The following is a 19,452-nucleotide window of genomic DNA, read 5'->3' as shown; positions in this document are numbered from 1 at the left end:
AATCCCCACGATCAATCCTCTATGCTGTTTTTATGCTCTTTGCTATACCAAGATGCTCTCTGATCCTGTCTCCTGTTGTTAGTGAATTCCTACCATGTATATCCTGTGTGATGTCTAGAAGACACCAGACCAAATCTTTCTCAAGTGGAAATCCCTGTCCCCTCCCCTCAGTTTTGAGGGAAATTCTGAATTTCTTCATTCACAAGGCTCTCTGCCTCTCCCAGGTAGTTGGAGTTTTCAGGCAACCTCCTGAGTTCTATGGGATTGCTTTCTACAGCAGCCTTGACCAATTTCTGCTAATGGCCTTGGGGTCATGTTGCTTCCTAGCTTCTGTCTCCTGCTCTCTGTCTTCTGTTCCTAACTGGCTTTGCTAATTCAGAGACTTACAGTTCTTTCTTTTCTATTCATATTTGTCCTTTTTCCAGCTAAGTAGCCTTTTCTTCCCAGCTCCTTGCCCTCCACCTTCGTGTGTGTGTGTGTGTGTGTGTGTGTGTGTGTGTGTGTGTGTAAGAGAGAGAGAGAGAGTGTTAGTGTAGCTCTTTGGGTGTTGGGCAAGGGCTCAATACTGAGCTGTATCCTCAGCCCTTCAGTGTTTCTCTTCTGTGCCCACCTCAATGCCTAGACACTGTAATGCTACTACTCCTGAGTTGACCTTATATATCCTGTGGAGAACACTTGGTGGTACCTTTTAGGAATTTGGCAAGGGTTTGACATTGGGCTAGGACAAGGAAGCAGGCTCAAGATGACTACAGCTGAGGAATGTGTTCTTTGTATCTTGATGGTTCTTGTTAAGATCTTGAATACAGTAATCCTGGGACCTTTGTGTGTTTCTTAACTACTCTCTTTGTGCCTTAGGACTGACCATATTCTTTGTATGTACCCAGAATGATAAGAAAGCAGACTGGAAAAAAATAAACCCACTTACTTCAGCACTGGGTGAAGTCAGCTTATAATGTTGTCTAATTGTCTTTTCTTTCTTTAATCCTCACTCCCTCCCTTGAGACCCTGTTGTCTGACTGAGCTGACTTAGCCAAGATCCCATCTACCTTCATATCCACTACATTTTCTGACTAGAGTCCAGAGCCCACTAAAATCTCTCCTTCCCTGTTTATTCTCTCCAGTGCACTGAACAGGGGGTATCATGTAGTTTCATTTTCTTACTTGCATAGCTACTCAGTTATTGTTTGTTTCCCTTTAGAGAATTCAGTGACTACAAATGTTATATATTTCATTCACTAATATGTCCCTAGAATCTGGAACAGTTGGCAAAAAGTAGACACTCAGAAAACATTTGTGGACTTGTACAGACTGATAGTCGCCTGATCTTCTGGAAAGTCCTAGATAGAGTTCAAATGCATGTCATGATCTGCCCATGCTTGCTAGCCAATAGATTTAAAGGTTAATATTCTTAGCCAATAAGTTTGAACTGTATCCTTGCTGATGTAACCTCTACCCCTAAAAGGTATAAAAACTGCTTGTAATAGCCATTTGGGGTCACCTTCTAGTCACTAGCCTTGAGGGATTAATTGAGGGTCCAACCTGATGTTCCAGAAAATAAACCTCTTGCTTTTGCATCAATCTACTTCTCGGTATCTCACTCGGAGGTGTCTCAAAGTAAGTACCACTGACTGAGGTGTGGGGGGGGGGGTTGGGATTATGTCTGGGATTCAAAGAGACCCCCGAGTGATCATTGACTAGTTTGATTGGAGGGAGGAGACCGACTGAGCTCAAGGCAATCAGTACCTACTCAAGTGTTTGTCTCTGTCTTTTCCTTTCACTTTTGGCTCATGAACACAGTGTCAGCTGGAAAGCCTCTGATCTAGCATGGTTAATTGAGGTGGGCAGACCTGCCAAGCCTTAGTGCCACGACTGTAGGGAGTCTGGAGGACACTTCAGGCCCCCAGGAGGGAGTCAGGAGGACTCCGCTCCTTTTGGAAACAGCAAGACACATTATCAGCAAGAACCGACCCAGTCTTACTATAACCTGGTTTCTGCACCCATGGCAAGGGTGAACTCTCTGTGTGTTGATTGTCTTTTTCTGTGTTCTTGGACTTGGATTGAGGTTATTTTTGGAAATGGGGCAGACTGAATCTACCCTGTTAAATATCCTAGTTAATCACTGGAAGGAAGTTAGTGAAAGGAGAAAACTTGTCAGTAGTAGTAAAGAAGGGTAGGTTAGCTACTCTCTGCTCCTCTGAATGGCCCACCTTCAGAGTTGGGTGGCCAACCTTACCTGTAGGGACCTTCGACTTGCAGATGATCAAAGCAGTAGAAGAAAGAGTCTTTAGGCCAGGATCCCTCCGGCACACAGACCAAGTGCCCTATATAGTTGGATCTAGTGGAGGACGCTCTCCTGTGGATAAAAGCCTTTTTGTCTATGAGACTCTTGAAGGTCCTGGCCATGAAGGAGAAGAATCCCATAGAGACCAACGAGTCTGAAAAGAAGAACATCCTCCAGGACCCTTCCACAGCAGATCTGCTGCTGATGGACCCTCCACCTCCTTACCCCATTACCATGGACCCAGGTTCCACAGCCCCTCCTCAAGGATCTCCCTTGAGCCTTTGTCCAGTATCCCCTTACCCCCCACCTTCCTCCATCCCCAGCAAAGATGGGAGAGTGGGGAGAGATCCTAAGAACTGGGACCAGCCATGGGAATCCAGAGCAAAAGGGCCACTTCACCCCATACAACAATGACCCTCCCCATCCAAGCCTATGGGCCCATAGATCAGGATGGTAATCAGGCCATGCAATATTGGCCCTTCTCTTCTGCCCACTTGTACAACTGGAAGGCCCAACATCCCACCTTTTCAGATAACCCCAAAGGGCTGATTAATCTCTTTGAAACTGTCCTGTTTACCCATCAGCCTACCTGGAAGGGTCCTCTTTACCACTGAGGAGAGAGAAAAGATTCTCAATGAGGCCCAAAAATATGTGCCCTTGAACATGGGGGCTCCCTCAAAAAACCCAGCAGTCATTGATGCAGGATTCCCTTTAACCAGACCTGATTGGGCTCTAATTCAGCCAAAGGTAAGGCTTACATTAAAGTCTACTGCTAGATTCTGTTGGCAGGTTTCAAGGTAGCCTCCTGGCAGCCCACAAATTTGACCAAGGTATGTGAGGTTAGACAGGGATCAGATGAGTTGACTGCTGCCTTTCTACAGCGGCTCATGGAGACATTTCACCATTATAACCCCTATGATCCCAGCAGTGAGGGGCACAAAGCTATTGTGACTATGACTTTTATAGACAAGACTAGTAGAGATATCAGAAAAAAGCTTCAGAGGCTAGAGGGGGTACAGGATAAGTTGTTGAGGGTTAGTGCAGGTTGCTGAGAAAGTCTACTGTAACAGGGAGACAGAGGAGGAGAAGGAGCAGAGAAAGAGAAAGAGAAAGGAAGAAGATGAAAGGGAGATATTAAAAAAAAGAACAGTGACAGGAAAGGAATTTACAGAGAATCTTGACTACAGTAGTTAGGGAAAGCAGAGAAGAGAGACTCCAACCAAAGAGAGGCAGAAAACCCCTTGAAAAGGACCAGTATGTATACTGCAAGGAGAAGGGCCACTGGGCCCAAGAGTGCCCCAAAGAGCAAAGGTGTTAGTCCTGGGGGGAGACAGCAACTAGGGAGGATGGGGTTCAGACTCCTTTCTTGAGCCCAGGCTGACCTTGAATGTGGAGGGAAACCCACCCAATTCTTGGTGGATACTGGGGCCCAACACCTGGTCTTCCTTCAAGCTAATAGGTCAGTCTCCAGAACACAAAACAAAACAAAAGCAAAAACATGGGTCCAAGGGGCCACTGGGACTAAACAATATTCATGGACTACCCAAAGAATTGTGGACCTGGGCATGGGCCAGGTATCCCACTTGTTCATGGTCATCCCTGACTGCTCCCATCCCTTGCTCAGGAGAGAGTTGCTCTCCAAGATGGGGACTCAGATCCCACTTCCTTCCAAGAGCCCTCAATTGGGAGGTGGGGAAGGGGAACTGTCCAGGTCCTTACTATTAGGCTGGAGGATGAATATAAATTGTTTAAGACCAAAACCAAAAGACAGAGAATGTTGCTTGGTGACTTGAAAAGTTTCCTCTTGCTTGGGCTGAAATGGCTGGGCTAGGACGTGCATGTCTACAGGCCCCTGTGTATGTGGAGTTTAAGACTCATGGTGATCTTGTCTTAGTGTAGCAGTACCCACTGTCACTGGAGGCATGAGAAGGTATTAAGCCTCACATTGACAGGCTGCTACAACTGGGGGTACTGCACAAGTGCCACTCTGCTTGAAACACACCCCTGTTGCCTGTGAAGAAGCCTGATATTCAGGACTATAGCCCTCACCAAGGCCTTGGAGCTTGGAACTGCAAAGAAGATTAACATCTACACAGACAGCAGGTAAGCCTTCTCGACTGGACTCCTAACCTCCAAAGGCAAGATCACCAAGAACAAACCAGAGATAGTTGCCCTACTCAGGCCCTTTTTAAACCAGCAAATGTGACATTGCCTGGGCACCAGAAGGGTGAGGACCCCATAGCTAGTGGGAACTGCCCAGCAGACTGAGTAGCAAGGGAAGTAGCAATGAAAGAAATAGACTATCCTCTTAACAAACGACCACCCAGGAGAAGAGAGCCCAGATTGGAACTTGAGAAATGGCTGGCCACCACCTGGGTATACTGATCATGAGCTTAAGCTGATTCCACTAACTATTTGGACAAAAGTGAACATTGGAAGACACTAGAGGGAAAAACCATTCTACCAGAACATCAGGCCCTTGAACTGCTTACACAAATGCACAGCTATACTCACCCTGGTAATAGAAAACTAGAACCAGCGATCAAGGGGTCAGGTGTAGTTATTTTAAATCTAGGAAAACTAGCAGACATGATAGCTAGAAGTTGTGAAACTTGTCAGAAGGTAAATGCCTTTCCCTTAGCCATCAGGAAAAAGGCTAAGGGATAATTGTCCTGGAGTATTTTGGGAAGTTGATTTTACTGAAGTCGGATCAGGAAAATACGGGTACAAGTACCTCCTAGTCTTTGTAGGCACGTTTTCTGGATGGGTAGAAGTCTACCAAGAGAGAAACCGCACAGGTGGTTATGAAGAAGATCCTAGATGAGCTAGCTACTTTCTTAATTTGGTATGCCTAAAACCATTGGCTCAGATAACAGGCCAGCCTTTGTTTCTCAGGTAAGCCAGAGAGTGGGACAGTTTCTGGGGAGAGATTGAAAACTCCATTTGCATACCATCCCCAAAGTTCAGGGCAGGTAGAAAGGATGAATCAGACCCTGAAGGAGACCTTAACCAAATTGTCCTTAGACACTGGCACAGACTGCTCCTTCTCACGGCATTATTTAGGGCCAGAAATACCCCACATCATTTCAATCTAACTCCCTTCGAGATCCTGTATAGAAGCCCTATTCCCCTGACCCCCCAGCTTTTGATCCCCAACCCCCAGAGTGATTTTTCAGGCTGACAAGGATCTTATGGCTCGACTGCAAGCTTTCCAGATCAGCCACCAGGAATTGTAGCCTAAACTGAGTACCCTGTATAACTCAGGTACCCCAGAGATTCCACATGAGTACCAAGTTGGAGATTGGGTTATATGTTAAGAGGCATCATGCTGAAAACCTGGGAGCCAAGTAGAAAGGGCCATTCCTGGTGTTGTTGACCACCACGACTACCATTAAAGTGGATGGAGTAACTGCCTGGGTTCACATAACTCATGACAGACCAGCACCTGCACCTGACACCAACTGGATAGCAGTCAGACAACCGAGCAACTCCCTCAAGCTCAAGATTACCCACGTGTCTGCAGGGCCAGAGAAACCATGAGATGGCTATGGCATAGCTTCCTTCTTGCAGTGAGCCCCAGCAACGCCCCCCACAACTCTACCGAAGTGACTTGGCAAGTACTCTCAGCCAATGGAGATGCAGCTTGGTTCATTACAGAGCAACACTCACCTCATACCTGGTGGCCAGACCTTGTCTTTGATCTTTGTAAGTTGGCAGCAGGCCTTGACTCCTGAGGTATCCCAACCCTAGAGATACAGGGGGAGAGATTACCCAAATGTGGGGATGAGGGACTTGTGAATCTAAACCATGTCCCGGAAGTGGCCTTGGAGGGTGGGGCTTAGGGTGCAGACACCCAAAGTTGAGTGTCCTGTGAGAAACCACCATATATGTGTGCCCCCAAGATGGGAGAAACCAGCAGCAGGACCATCTTGGGGGAACACTACTTTTTATGTGCCATCTGGGGGTGTGAAACATCAGGAAGCACATACTGGAGAGCTTCTAGAAAGATGGGACAGTACCCTCTATCGAACAAGAAGGGAACCCTTCACAGTGCTCATAGTGTCATTGCTCTTGGGGCTGGGAGCAGCTGGAGTGGCTATTGGTACCTCTTCCTTGGTGCTACAAGTTCACCAATATCAGAACCTCAGAGCCACCACAGATCTAGACAACACCAATCTCCCACCTACAGGAGTCTCTGATCTCTCTGTGGGAAGTGGTCCTGTAGAATAGAAGAAGGTTGGATTTACTGTTCCTCCAACAGGGAGGATTGTGTGCTGTCCTCAGTGAAGAATGCTGCTTTTATATAGACCATTCCAGGGTAGTTAAGGATTTCGAGGCCAAAGTTAGGGAAGGGCTAGCCAAAAGGAAGAGAGAAAGAGAGCAAAATCAAAGTCGGTTTGAATCTTGGTTTAATTCTTCCTCGTGGATGACAACCCTAATCTCCACTTTACTGGGTCCCATTTTTATTTTGCTACTTGTGTTGACCTTTGATCCTTGCATAATTAACAAGCTGATCGCCTTTGTAAAAGACAGAATAAGTACTGTGTGGCTGATGGTTTTAAGGCAACGATGTGAGTCTCTAAGACCAGGGGAAGAGGAATATGAGCTAGCAGAGTTCCACGATTGGAGCTCACACAAGAAAAAGGGGGGAAATGAAGGACTCTAGGGGCTTTTGCCAGTCTTACACCCACCCTCCTTAGGGCAAGGTTAGGCCAAGATCCAGCTTCCTGCCTCAGGTCAAGGCTAAGCCAAGATCCATTCTCCCCCCACAGTTCTTGGAAGGAGCAGGAATATTCTTGAAAAGCAGAAGAATGTACTGACTGATAGTCACCTGACCCTCTGGAAAGTCCCAGATAGAGTTCAAATGCCTGTCATTGATCTGCCCATGCTTGCTAGCCAATAGATTTAGAGATCAATGTGCTTAGCCAATACGTCCGAACTGTAACCTTGCTGATGTAACCTCTACCCCTAAAAGGTATAAAAACTGCTTGTAATAGCCATTCAGGGTCGCCTTCTAGTCACTCGCCTTGAGGGACTAATTGAGGATAGATCCTGATGCACCTGAAAATAAACTTCTTGCTTTTGCACCTCAATGTCTCACTTGGGGGTGTCTCAAACTAAGTACCACTGACCGAGTGTCCCGGTCTTACAGACTGAGTAAATAAAATTAGAAGTAAATTGCTAATAAGGGTCTAGCCGGAAACAGATTTCAGAATGTCTGTTCATATAAATACTTGCTATCGGAAGTCAAGTCCTTTAACTTCCTCCTGTCTTGCCTCAAAGAGTGCCAGCATTCTCATGTCCCCATCACTGAAATGTAGACACTGCATTTCCCTGTGTGAGTCCTCCCCACGCAAGGCTCTTATAGTTTAAGTGATGTCACAGGGGACTATTGACAAGTCCTTCACTCTGAGAACCTGCAGTACGGCCCACTTTCCAGGCATATATGCCTTCAAGAGATGCCCTTTCTCCAGGTCACTAAACTTGCCTCTGCATTGCTCACTTCTGAAGAAGGGAGGGAATGTGTGAATCTAAGTACGATAATGTTCACTTGACCAGAGCCTCAGGTAGATCTGGGACATTTTTGTTTTGAACATCTTTATGACTTTTTTTTTTTGCAAGAATTTTATTGAGTATTTTTGCAACAATATTCATAAGGAAAACTGGTCCGCCCTTATGACTTTTAAGAAATGGATTTTTAAGAAAGGACATGCCATTATGAGTAATTAGACTTTGGAGAAGACTAAGTAAATCTGCCTGCTTCTCTCTTACATTTTTTCTAGCTCTGGGAACTTCACACCTCCATCAAGGTTACACATTTGGTGAGCAGGGTGATAAAACCAGTGCCTGTAATTAGCCAGTCAGCGTTCTGAAAGGAATGGGAGTGTTTGTATTGCTGGCATATCTAAGCTTCTAGATTTGCCCACATTTCCTCTCAAAGCTTCAAATTAGGGTTAGCACTTCTATGTTGGTGTTTGGAGGAAGGAAGAACGTCATACCTCTCTTCTTATGTAATATTCCTGATGGCACACCAGGGCAGGCTGCTTATTATTTCCCCCACTCGCTTTAGATGTTAGAACCACAGTGAGTACAGACCTCAGTTTGCCCTGTCTTCTCACTTATACAGATAAAGAAAATGAGGCTCCCCCAGAAGATGACCTGAGAGGGCCTGTTGTTATTGTGTATTTGAGTAAGGCCTTCTGTGTAACCTAGGCTAGACTGAAACTCTGAATCCCCTCTTATTACTTCCCTAATACAAAGATTACAGGCAGGTACCCACACAACTAGCTGAGTTGACTGTTTTTAAGCAGGTAATTCATACCTTGGAGATTGAACTAGACGACTTTTTGTGGTGGTTTGAATGAGAAAGGCTCCCATAGGCTCATAGATTTGAAAGTATAAGGCACCCTGGTTCCCGGTTGAGGAGGCTTGAACCCTGTTGACCCTAAAAGGGACAGTAGGCATTTCCCAAGAAACTAGGCCTGTCACTGGCCTGCAGTGATTTTCGGCCATCAGTCACAAGGGCAATGCCCTAAGCTCTTCAACAGGTAGAGGATGTGACCACAGGTCATGTAGGCTCAAGACAGATCTCCACTATAATGAGGTACCAAAGACCTGGAGGCTTAGCCAATCACCTTTTCTTTTTTCTTTTCTTCCCACACACTCCTCCCTGCAAAAGGTATTTAATCTCAGGCCCACTTGAGAAGTGGGGTACAGTTTTACTCATTTACCTTCCATATGATAATAAATGCCTTAAAACCATGGACAGTCTCTTTTCATCGAGTTCCACCAATGGAGAGCCACAGAGAAGCTCTTTGCCTACAGAACCACTGTCTAACCTCCCCTCAAAAAAAGCCTCCCTGAATTTCCAGCAGGGCAGCCACCAAGCTCAAGCCTACCGCAATCAAGCCAAGGACTCTTCCCCGAGTGACCAGCCGGAGTACCCCTACCCCCTTTCCCCTAGGTCCCCAGCTAGATCCAGCGTGTGGGCCCCTACTCCGTTCTCAGCTCTTCTGTGGCATCCCAGTGGTGCCTGGATGCCAGAGAGCCAGAGAGCCTGAGAGCCAGAGAGCCAGAGAGCCAGAGAGCCAGAGAGCCAGAGAGCCAGAGAGCCAGAGAGCCAGAGAGCCAGAGAGCCAGAGAGCCAGAGAGCCAGAGAGCCAGAGAGCCAGCTCTGCCTGTGTCCCTGCACTCAGGTTCCCCTCCCTCACAGCAGTGTCCCATGGCTGCCACAGCCCACAGCACCTGCCCCAGCAGCAGCATGAGGTAAGCATGGTCAACTTCCCATGTCCTGGCTCCCCGAGCAGCCCGAGCCCTGTGGTGGGGTAGACACAGGACCCCATTAACCTACAAGGAAGTGACATTATTAGAAAGGATTAAGAGGTGTGGCTTTGTTGGAGGAAGTGTGTCAATGTTGGTTGACTTTGAGATTTTAAAAAGCCCATTCTAAGCCCAGAGTCTCTCTTCCTACTCCTTACAGATCCAGATATAGAACTCTCAGCTACGTCTCCAGCACCTTGTCCACCTCTGTGCCACCATGCTCCCTGACATAATAATGGGCTGAACCCCTGAAATTAAGCAAAGCTCAATTAAATGTTTTGTTCTGAATAAGAGTTGTTGTGGTCAGAGTGTGTCTTTCAAGCAACAGAACAGAGACTAAGACAGAAATTGGCACTTGGAGCAGGGTATTTCTTGACAGGCCATGCTGCTTGTTGGCAGTATATAGACTTTGGGACTTTAGATTAGGAAATCAGTTGAATGTATTGATAAGGGCTGAATGATTCATTCTATTAGAAGCATGGAGACAGTGATGAGAACAATTTGAACTATGGGGGCCCAGCTCAAGAAGTTTCAGAGGGAAAAAAATTATTAGTAAATGGCCTAGGGACCTTCTTGGGATAGGTGTGGCAAAGAATGTGGCTGCTTATTGTCCTTGTCCAAAAATTCTGCTCTAGACTAACTAGAAGAGTTTTGGATTATTGGTGTGGTCAGAAAAGATTTCAAGACAACTGGTATTGACTGTGTCACACGGTTATTGGTGGCACAGCTTAAGTAGATCTATAGTGAAATGGAGCACGCTGAGTAACGCAAAAGGCCAAATGTACAGTTTGAGGAAAAAGGGAGGACCAGGAAGTGAAATGGAGCTGAGTTTCGTGCTTAAGGAACTAAACCTTTAAAGAAAAACCTGATGCTAAGTGGAAATAAAGAGAGTGGTGACCTCGGGACAAGATCTCCTCTAGCTAAATCTTTTAACTTGTGAAAAGGATAAAAGAAACCCTTAAGTAATAAATGAAACCATCAAAACCAAAAATGCTGATGAAATGGATTTGAGTGAGGGACCCAATTCCAGTCCCAGCGAGCAGAACTAGGCAGCTTCACCCACATGGTTCCAGCTTTAGAGTCAAAGACAGAAGGAAAGGGTTGTGGAATTTTCCTCTACACCTAAGGAAAGCCACTGAGGCTACGTATGTGTACTGCCTGGTTTTGTGTGTCAACTTGACACAAACTGGAGTTATCACAGAGAAAGGAGCCTCAGTTGTGGAAATGCCTTCATGAGACCCAGCTGTAAGGCATTTTCTCAACTAGTGATCAAGAGGGGAGGACCCAGCTCATTGTGGGTGGTGCCATCCCTGGGCTGGTGGTCCTGGGTTCTATAAGAAAGCAAGCTGAGCAAGCCAGGGGGAGCAAGCCAGTAAGAAACATCCCTCCATGGCCTCTGCATCAGCTCCTGCTTTCTGACCTGCTTGAGTTCCAGTCCTGACTTCCTTTGGTGATAAACAGCAATGTGGAAGTGTAAGCTGAATAAACCCTCTCCTCCCTAGCTTGCTTCTTGGTCATGATGTTTGTGCAGGAATAGAAACCCCGACTAAGACAGCATCTATTAGGGGTGCCCCTGCATGGAGGCCTAGAAAGGCCATTGCAGGAAGTTATAAAGGTGAAGTCTGAATTTCTTTGGAAATCCTAATGTGTTGAAGATGCCAGATGTTAGAGGGCTACCATGGGATACCATCCGAGGAGAGCTGCAGATTGGGTGTAGAACCAGTCTAAGAGAAAGAAGTGTGCTGCAGTTAACAAAGACGAAAGGGGTTTGAGATCTGAAGAACGCTTTGATACCAGACTTTGAAGGACGCAGAGTCTGGAATTTGCCCTGCTGGTTTTGGTCTTGCTTTGACCCAGTATTTCCTCATTACGCTCTCTTTCTTCCATTTTTGAATGACAATGTATAATCTGTGCCATTGTTGGAAGTACATAATTTGCTTTTTTATTTTGATTTTACAGGGGGTTATAGTTAAGAGATTGTCTTGAGTTTCAGAAGATACTTTGAACTTTGGACTTTTAAACAGTATTGAGACTATGTTAGACTACAGGGACGTTTTAACTTGGACTAAATGTGTTTTTGCATTATGATAATGCTACAATTTGAGAGGGGGCGCAGGGCAAAGAGTGGAATATTACAGTTTGAGTGAGAATGGCCCCTATAGGATTATAGATTTGAATATTTGGTCACCAGAAAGTGGAACTATTTGAAAGGATTAGGAGACGTGGCCTTACTAGAAGATATATGTCATTAGTGGTTGGTTTCGAGGTTTCCAAAAGCTCATTCCAAGCCCATAGTTTCTCTCTTTCTGCTGCTTGCAGTTCTGGATGTAGAACTTGAAGCTAATCCTCCTGTACCAGGCCTGCTCTTGTGTCCCCAAGCTCCCTAGCATGTTAATAGACGAAACCTTTGAAACTGCAAGCCCCAATTAAATGCTTTATTTTATAGAAGTTGCAATAATCATGCTGTGTCTTCAAGGCAATAGAACAATGATGAAGACATGTTTAAATCCCATCCTTCAATTTACGGATTATTGAGCAGCGAATTTGAAACATTTTTAGTACCTATAGGATATGGGCTCAACGCAGCATTGACCTATTTCTTTCTTGTTAGATGAACGGCAATTCATAAACGGAGGCTCCCATTTAAACACAATAGGCACCTATCACCAACACTGCATTGTGCCAGGTACACAGTCAAGCTTCTGAAAATTGAGAATAAAAAAAATGACCATGTCTGGAGGCTGCCTTGAGAGCAAGTCAGGCAAACGCCCCGGGCAAGTACATTCCATCGCCACAGCTTGCCTCTGTCCTTCCAAAATTTCTAAATCATAAATTAAAATGAGGAAGTGGTAGGCAGCAAGTCTGATCTTGATATGTCATTGGAGAATCCAGGCTCTGGCTGGGAATTAGAGTATCGATATGATCAGTAATCCCCTAGGCTGCATATAGGACGGGTGTGCAGGACTTTAGAACCTCCCATCATTGTGCCCATCACCATGCTTTCCTTTCTTCTTGTTCTGCCCTCCTTTCCGTCCATTCTGTCTGCCCTTCCCCCTTGATCTTTGCTCCTCCGCGTTTCTCTTTAATATCTTCCCTTTTTTTTTTTTTTTTGCAGAATCAGATTTTGTTGGGCATTGGCCTTTGGCTCCCCAGCTGGATTTTCATGCTTTGGTGATGAGCACAAGCCCAAGTGTGAAGGTTTCTAAACATGAGTGATTGCAAGATGACCCACTGCAGCACAGGCTGAGAAACTGGGCTTCTGTGTTTCGTGTCTGTAATACTGGAAAATGCTATTAATATAAGTTATGTTCTTAGTTTATATCCATAATTTAAGGCTAAGACGTAGAGATTTGATTAGGCAGCTTAAAGCAGCCAAGCAAGTGTGTGCTCTGGACTCAGACTGAGCTGCCTTACATCCTCCTGTCTCTCTTTCTGTGTGACCAGGAGCTGTGAGCACACCTGACACCCCACCAACACACACACACACACACACACACACACACACACACACACACACACACAATATAGATGTGCAAAAGTCTATGTGAGGATCCAAGAGTAATGCCTGGAATCTAACCAGGGTAGTTATGTGATTGGGCAGAGGCTTAAGAGAAGGAGGTTGGAGGAAGACACAACAACACAGGACACATGACCAGAGAAGTGCAGAAGGAGCAGGCTGCAGGCTGTAGTCAGAAAAAACTCAGATAACCTGGCCAAAACATACATGCTTCCCAAGGAAAAGTATGGGTGGGCACACATGACTCATAAAAGCCTAAGTGTAATTAAGGGCTCCTCTTTTTTTTTTTCTTTTTTTTTTTTTTTTGCGGAGCTGGGGACCGAACCCAGGGCCTTGCCCTTGCTAGGCAAGCGCTTTACCACTGAGCTAAATCCCCAACCCCCTTAGGGCTCCTCTTGAAGCCATCTGTGGACCAAAATTTTTAGTATGTAAGTATAGTTCACATTTGTGGCTAAATGTGCAAACGAGACGGAAAAACACAAATATTGACACAGCAAGCATAAGTCTCATGGTGTAGTCTAGTGTCGGTACTCAGCAAACATGATTCCAGGCATCTCTCTGAACACCTAGTGGGCAAAAGAAATATTCCTGTAAGAACAGAACTAGATGTACTTTGAAAAAATTTAATTATGTATGAACCCAACAGAAGAAAGAAAAGCTGATAAAATCTTAAATTCCTCAACTTCTAGTAAATACATTCTCAGTGACAAATACTGTTTCCAAGGCATTCTCATACTGTCAACAGAATATACTAGAAAAACTTTGAAGATGAGTTTAATTATCTGTTAGCTTGATTTCAGTTTCTAGTGTGTTGGCTCTCCCTGGAAGAGGTTGGTATCAGTTCAGGACTCCTAAGACCAAGTTCTCAGCACAAAGAAGAGTTATTAGCCCCGGGGGGACAGAGGGCAGGGAGTAAGGGACAAAGACGGGAGATAGGGAGCAAGGTTGAAGGGGAAGGGAAAAGGGGGACCAGGAGTATTTGTCACAGAGAACAAAAGGCTGCCTCTGGACAGAGAGGAGACTAACGTGGCCCATAGGAAAATGGCGGTTTATAAAGGGAAAGGGGGAAACCCCATATTAGGATGAGGTGTTTAATTTTGATTGGGGATGTTAATTAGGTGAGCCAAAGGGACTTTGATAGCTGGACCTTGTTATTCAGCCTCAGGAGGATGAACTGGCCAAATAAGGGAAGAGACCTTGGTGAACTAGCATATATATAATCATGAAGACATTTTAATTTTTACAGTTTAAAAAACTTTGTTCTGATATACCATACTTATTTTAGCTTTCTCCTAGTCTTGTCTCTTGATTTTTATAAGGATCTTCTTTCTAAAACTGATTAAAATCTAACTCTCTCACTTAAAGAGTTTATGTTCTCTTTTATTTTTTCTTTACTTCATTGCTACATGCCTCTGTTCAAATTTATGACCCTCTGAATATCATCTATTGAAGGACACCTGCGTTCTTTCCAGCAATATTGTCTGGGTTTGGTGGCTGTATATGGAATGGATCCACTAGGCAGCTTCTGGATAGCCTTTCCTACAGTCTCTGCTCCACATTTAGTCTCCAAATTTCCTCCTGTGAGTATTTTTGTTCCTCCTTCTAAGAAGGTCTGAAGCATTTACACTTTAGTTTTCCTTCTTGAGTTGCATGTGGTTTGTGGATTGTATCTTGGGTTTTCTGAGCTTTTGGGCTAATATCTGCTTATCAGTGAGTGCATATCATGTGTGTTCTTTTGTAATTGGGTTACCTCACTCAGGATATTTTCTAGTTCCATCCATTTGCCTAAGAATTTCATAAAGTCATTGTTTTTAATAGCTGAGTAGTGCTCCATTGTGTAGATGTACCACATTTTCTGTATCCATTCCTCTGTTGAAGGACATCTGGGTTCTTTCCAGCTTCTGGCTATTATACATAAGGCTGCGATGAACATAGTGGAGTATGTGTCCTTATTATATGTTTTATCTAAACATAGTAGGACTTGTGAGCAGTGACCTTTACAATAAGAATGAATTCTATTGGCTGATAAACAGAGCTCAGGGCTAGGGTCTAGAGCAGAATCTGTAATAAATATAAAGACAGATTCTATTGGTGAAGGCTGCAAAGTATGGGGAGCCTCTTTCATAGGGGTGTGTCCAGTCCCTGCAGGATTAGGGTCTGAGCAGTGCTCAGGACACTGGAGATTCCAGTGGAGGCTTCTAGACAGCAAAAACTTCAGGCTGAGTGACCACTTTTCACTCTGGTATCCCAGAAGTCACTCACTCCTTCAGCTGCTTGACAGTCCTGGTTCCTCCAAGGCTTGTTCTAAACTGTGCTTCTTATACTCACTACCAGAGCTGCTATGTTTTCAAAATCAGTTGGTGATGGCCTTGGTGGAACATGTCTATAATCCTAGCACTTAGTAGACTAGGGCAGGAGGACCATGAATTCAATATCAACCTGGGTCCCATGGCAAAATCCTAGCTCGACAAATCTATCGAAAGCCACAGTGCTAGAAAGTACACACCTTAGTATTTCCCAGTAGAAAGTACACACCTTAGTATTTCCCAGTAGAAAGTACACACCTTAGTATTTCCCAGTAGAAAGTACACACCTTAGTATTTCCCAGTAGAAAGTACACACCTTAGTATTTCCCAGTAGAAAGTACACACCTTAGTATTTCCCAGTAGAAAGTACACACCTTAGTATTTCCCAGTAGAAAGTACACACCTTAGTATTTCCCAGTAGAAAGTACACACCTTAGTATTTCCCAGTAGAAAGTACACACCTTAGTATTTCCCAGTAGAAAGTACACACCTTAGTATTTCCCAGTAGAAAGTACACACCTTAGTATTTCCCAGTAGAAAGTACACACCTTAGTATTTCCCAGTAGAAAGTACACACCTTAGTATTTCCCAGTAGAAAGTACACACCTTAGTATTTCCCAGTAGAAAGTACACACCTTAGTATTTCCCAGTAGAAAGTACACACCTTAGTATTTCCCAGTAGAAAGTACACACCTTAGTATTTCCCAGTAGAAAGTACACACCTTAGTAGTATTTCCCAGTAGAAAGTACACACCTTAGTATTATTTCCCAGTAGAAAGTACACACCTTAGTATTTCCCAGTAGAAAGTACACACCTTAGTATTTCCCAGTAGAAAGTACACACCTTAGTATTTCCCAGTAGAAAGTACACACCTTAGTATTTCCCAGTAGAAAGTACACACCTTAGTAGTATTTCCCAGTAGAAAGTACACACCTTAGTAGTATTTCCCAGTAGAAAGTACACACCTTAGTATTTCCCAGTAGAAAGTACACACCTTAGTATTTCCCAGTAGAAAGTACACACCTTAGTATTTCCCAGTAGAAAGTACACACCTTAGTATTTCCCAGTAGAAAGTACACACCTTAGTATTTCCCAGTGGGTCTCTTTCTGGTGCCACTTCCATCATTTGAGTAACGACTTAATAAACAGTGGATATATAGGTTTTTTTGGTATAAGCTAATACTATTATTATTATTATTATTATTATTATTATTATTATTATTATCAAATAAATGATTCACTGGAGTTTGAACTAGCCATTATCTGGATCCAAGCCCCACCCACACAGCATACCAGTTCGCTGGGATGTTAACAAGAATTTTCATTTCTCTCATTGCTCCAGATGATATTCAAAGTAGGAATATGTCCACCATAGAAGACTTTAAACTCTATTTATTGGAAGATAAATCTCTCTCTGTCTCTCTCTCTGTCTCTCTGTCTCTCTCTCTGTCTCTCTGTTTCTCTCTGTCCCTCTCTCTCTTTCTCTCTCTCTGTCTCTCTCTTTCTCTCTCTCTTTCTCTCTCTCTGTCTCTCTGTCTCTGTCTCTCTCTGTCTCTCTCTGTCTCTCTCTGTCTCTCTCTGTCTCTCTCTGTCTCTCTCTCTCTCTTTGGGTTTTTGTTTTGTTTTGTTTTCGTTTTTGTTTTTCAAGATAGACTCTCACTTTGTAGCTCTTATTGCCCTGAAACTCACTAACTCAAGTTAGCCTAGAGATCCTCCTACCTCTGCCTCCTGAGTGCTGAGATTAAAAGTGTGCCCCACCTTGCCGGTCCAGTAAAACTTTTCAAAGGGGATTTCCCTTCATTTACTTACATCTCAAAAGCCCTCTACACGGTGTGTGAAGAATGACAGGAAGCAGATCTGGGAGTGGAGAAGAAGCACTGTCCAGGTTGAGGGTTGTGGCACAAAGCACTCTGAACTGTGTCAACCATTTACAAGGAAGTCCCTGTTTCCTAAACTGAAACTTGTTGACAATTTTCCTCAATTTGGAAAGTTTTTGTGCAGATTAAGCCAAAACTAGCCTCCTCTATAACTGTCCTGAGAATCAATTTTTTTCTTTTAATATTTTTTAGTAGAGAATAGAGTTTATTCAGGGCATGGGGAGGGGAGTTGAGAGGGTAATAGAGACGGAGAAAAAAAGAGGGGTGGGAATAGAGGAAGTGGGGGGATATGGGGAGAGACTGGGAGCAAGAAGACAAGAGCAAGAGGAGAATCAATTTTTACTGAAAGGAAATGGCTCCTCACTTGGGCCTGTGAAGACACTAGAAGCAGGATGAAGGTCTTGTGCCTTGACTATACTGAACTTTTTCCTTTGAGTCAGACTCCAGCTTAGGCCTGCATGTAGATATGATAATTATCCAAGACAAAGCCGCCTATAACTATGTGATGCCCAGTCTGTTTTACTGCCTTCAAGCTGAAAGTAGAATGGATAAGAGCTTTCCCAGTGAGCGGTTCTGGACCACTACAAAAAGTGCCTGGATGTCAGTCATTCTCCTAAACTTTGAACTGAAAGAATAGTAGAACCTTGGGATCACCTAAGTTGGAACAATCATTTCATGGGCACCAGCTAGTTCCCAGAAGAAATAAGGACTTTGTAGAGCCACCTTGCAGAACCAGAAGAGAGATAATGCAACCAAACCTCACCTTAACCAAGGTGAGTTAATTACACAAGTCTCTCATGCTCTGCCTACCCAAGTTTCTCCTCTATTTACACCACAGCTTCGTGTCAGGCCCTGAAGGTGGGCTAATGACTTGATTCCTTTCTATCTTCCCAGCTCGTGACCCTGGGCTCTTTTCCTGCCTTCTCACCACTACTTCATTTGTAATCTTTAGAACAAGTGGCCAGAGCATTCTTTGAACCTGAACCCTCCTTCTCTACATTTCTTCCCTGTTCACTCAAAGCAGAGGACTCCTTATAGTGATAATGAACCTGGAAAAGAGTGGCCAAAGTTTCCTCTTTGCATTATGTCATTGGTGCCAGTGGTAACAGGAAGGAAGTGACAGGCAAGAGCCAACTCATACTTAACCTTACTTTTCCAAGCAGGGCTAGCAGGTCTTTACCTTTAATCTGAGATGAACATGATCTCAAGACACAGGAGCATCTGTCATTGAGAGGCAAAGCTGTCAGCCCAGGTAGCACTGTGGTTTTGGCTTGCATCTCCAGGAATGTACTCTCTGCATTTGTCCCAGGTCCACCAACGTGACCATTATTATCTCTAATGAGATAGAATCCTTGCCAAGAATGGCTAATGGAACTCCCTATCTTTTCTCTTGTAATGCTGGGAGCAGGAAACCAGTTTCTGTTGAGTCGGTCTTTCTCCCAGGACGGGTGACAGCAGCTTCTTTGGAGAGGGATTTATGCCCCATTTCCCAAGAAACAGTGACAACTGTATTTCCTCCTGACTCTGCCCTGTGACAAGCCCCTCACAGCAATGGATGACTTAGTGCCTGCAGATCCGTGTCTTAGTGGCTTATCTGTTTGTATCACACTGTCCGGGGATCTCATTCATTAAAAGTACTTGAGTTAACTCTTCCTCAAGAATGAGGTTTAGGGGGCTGCATCTAGAGTCAAATCTCTGTTTCCCCTTTACTAAGTGGATGGCCTCCAGTAGGTGGCCCTCTGAGTGTACTAGCTCACCTGTATAAGACAATCATTGCACCCGCTTCACTTGGATGCTATGGGGAGATAAATCAGTGGTCCTCAACCTTCCTAATGCTTCGACTCCTTAATACAGTTTCTCATGTTGTGGTGATTTCCCCCCGCCCCGTGCCCCAAGATAAAATTATTTTTGTTGATACCTCATAACTAGTTTTGCTACCTTTTAAATTGTAATGTAAATATTTTTGGAGAGAGGTGTGCCAAAGGGGTCATGACCCATTGGATTAAACCACTGGATTAAATGAGCACACAGATGAGAGACCAAGCAATGGGGCCTCCTGAGTACTCAGCAAAGAGTGCATAGAGACTATGCCTGAGGGAAAGCACCCTGGGAAACGCTCCTGTGGGGAGGATGAGGAGTCTGAGTGAACT

The 19,452-nt window shown here is 44.5% G+C and overlaps 1 long non-coding RNA gene across 1 annotated transcript in view; it reads right to left on the bottom strand.

The window, feature by feature from the left end:
• LOC134483622 (uncharacterized) overlaps positions 1 to 19,452 on the bottom strand; it is a 36,995-nt gene that overhangs the window by 16,076 nt on the left and 1,467 nt on the right. The gene's annotated exons all lie outside the window — the stretch shown is intronic.

Source organism: Rattus norvegicus, chromosome 19 (genome assembly GCF_036323735.1).
Source record: "Rattus norvegicus strain BN/NHsdMcwi chromosome 19, GRCr8, whole genome shotgun sequence".
NCBI lineage: Eukaryota > Metazoa > Chordata > Mammalia > Rodentia > Muridae > Rattus > Rattus norvegicus.
Note: the sequence above shows the minus strand (reverse complement) of the source record. Positions and strands in the feature narration are given on the sequence as shown.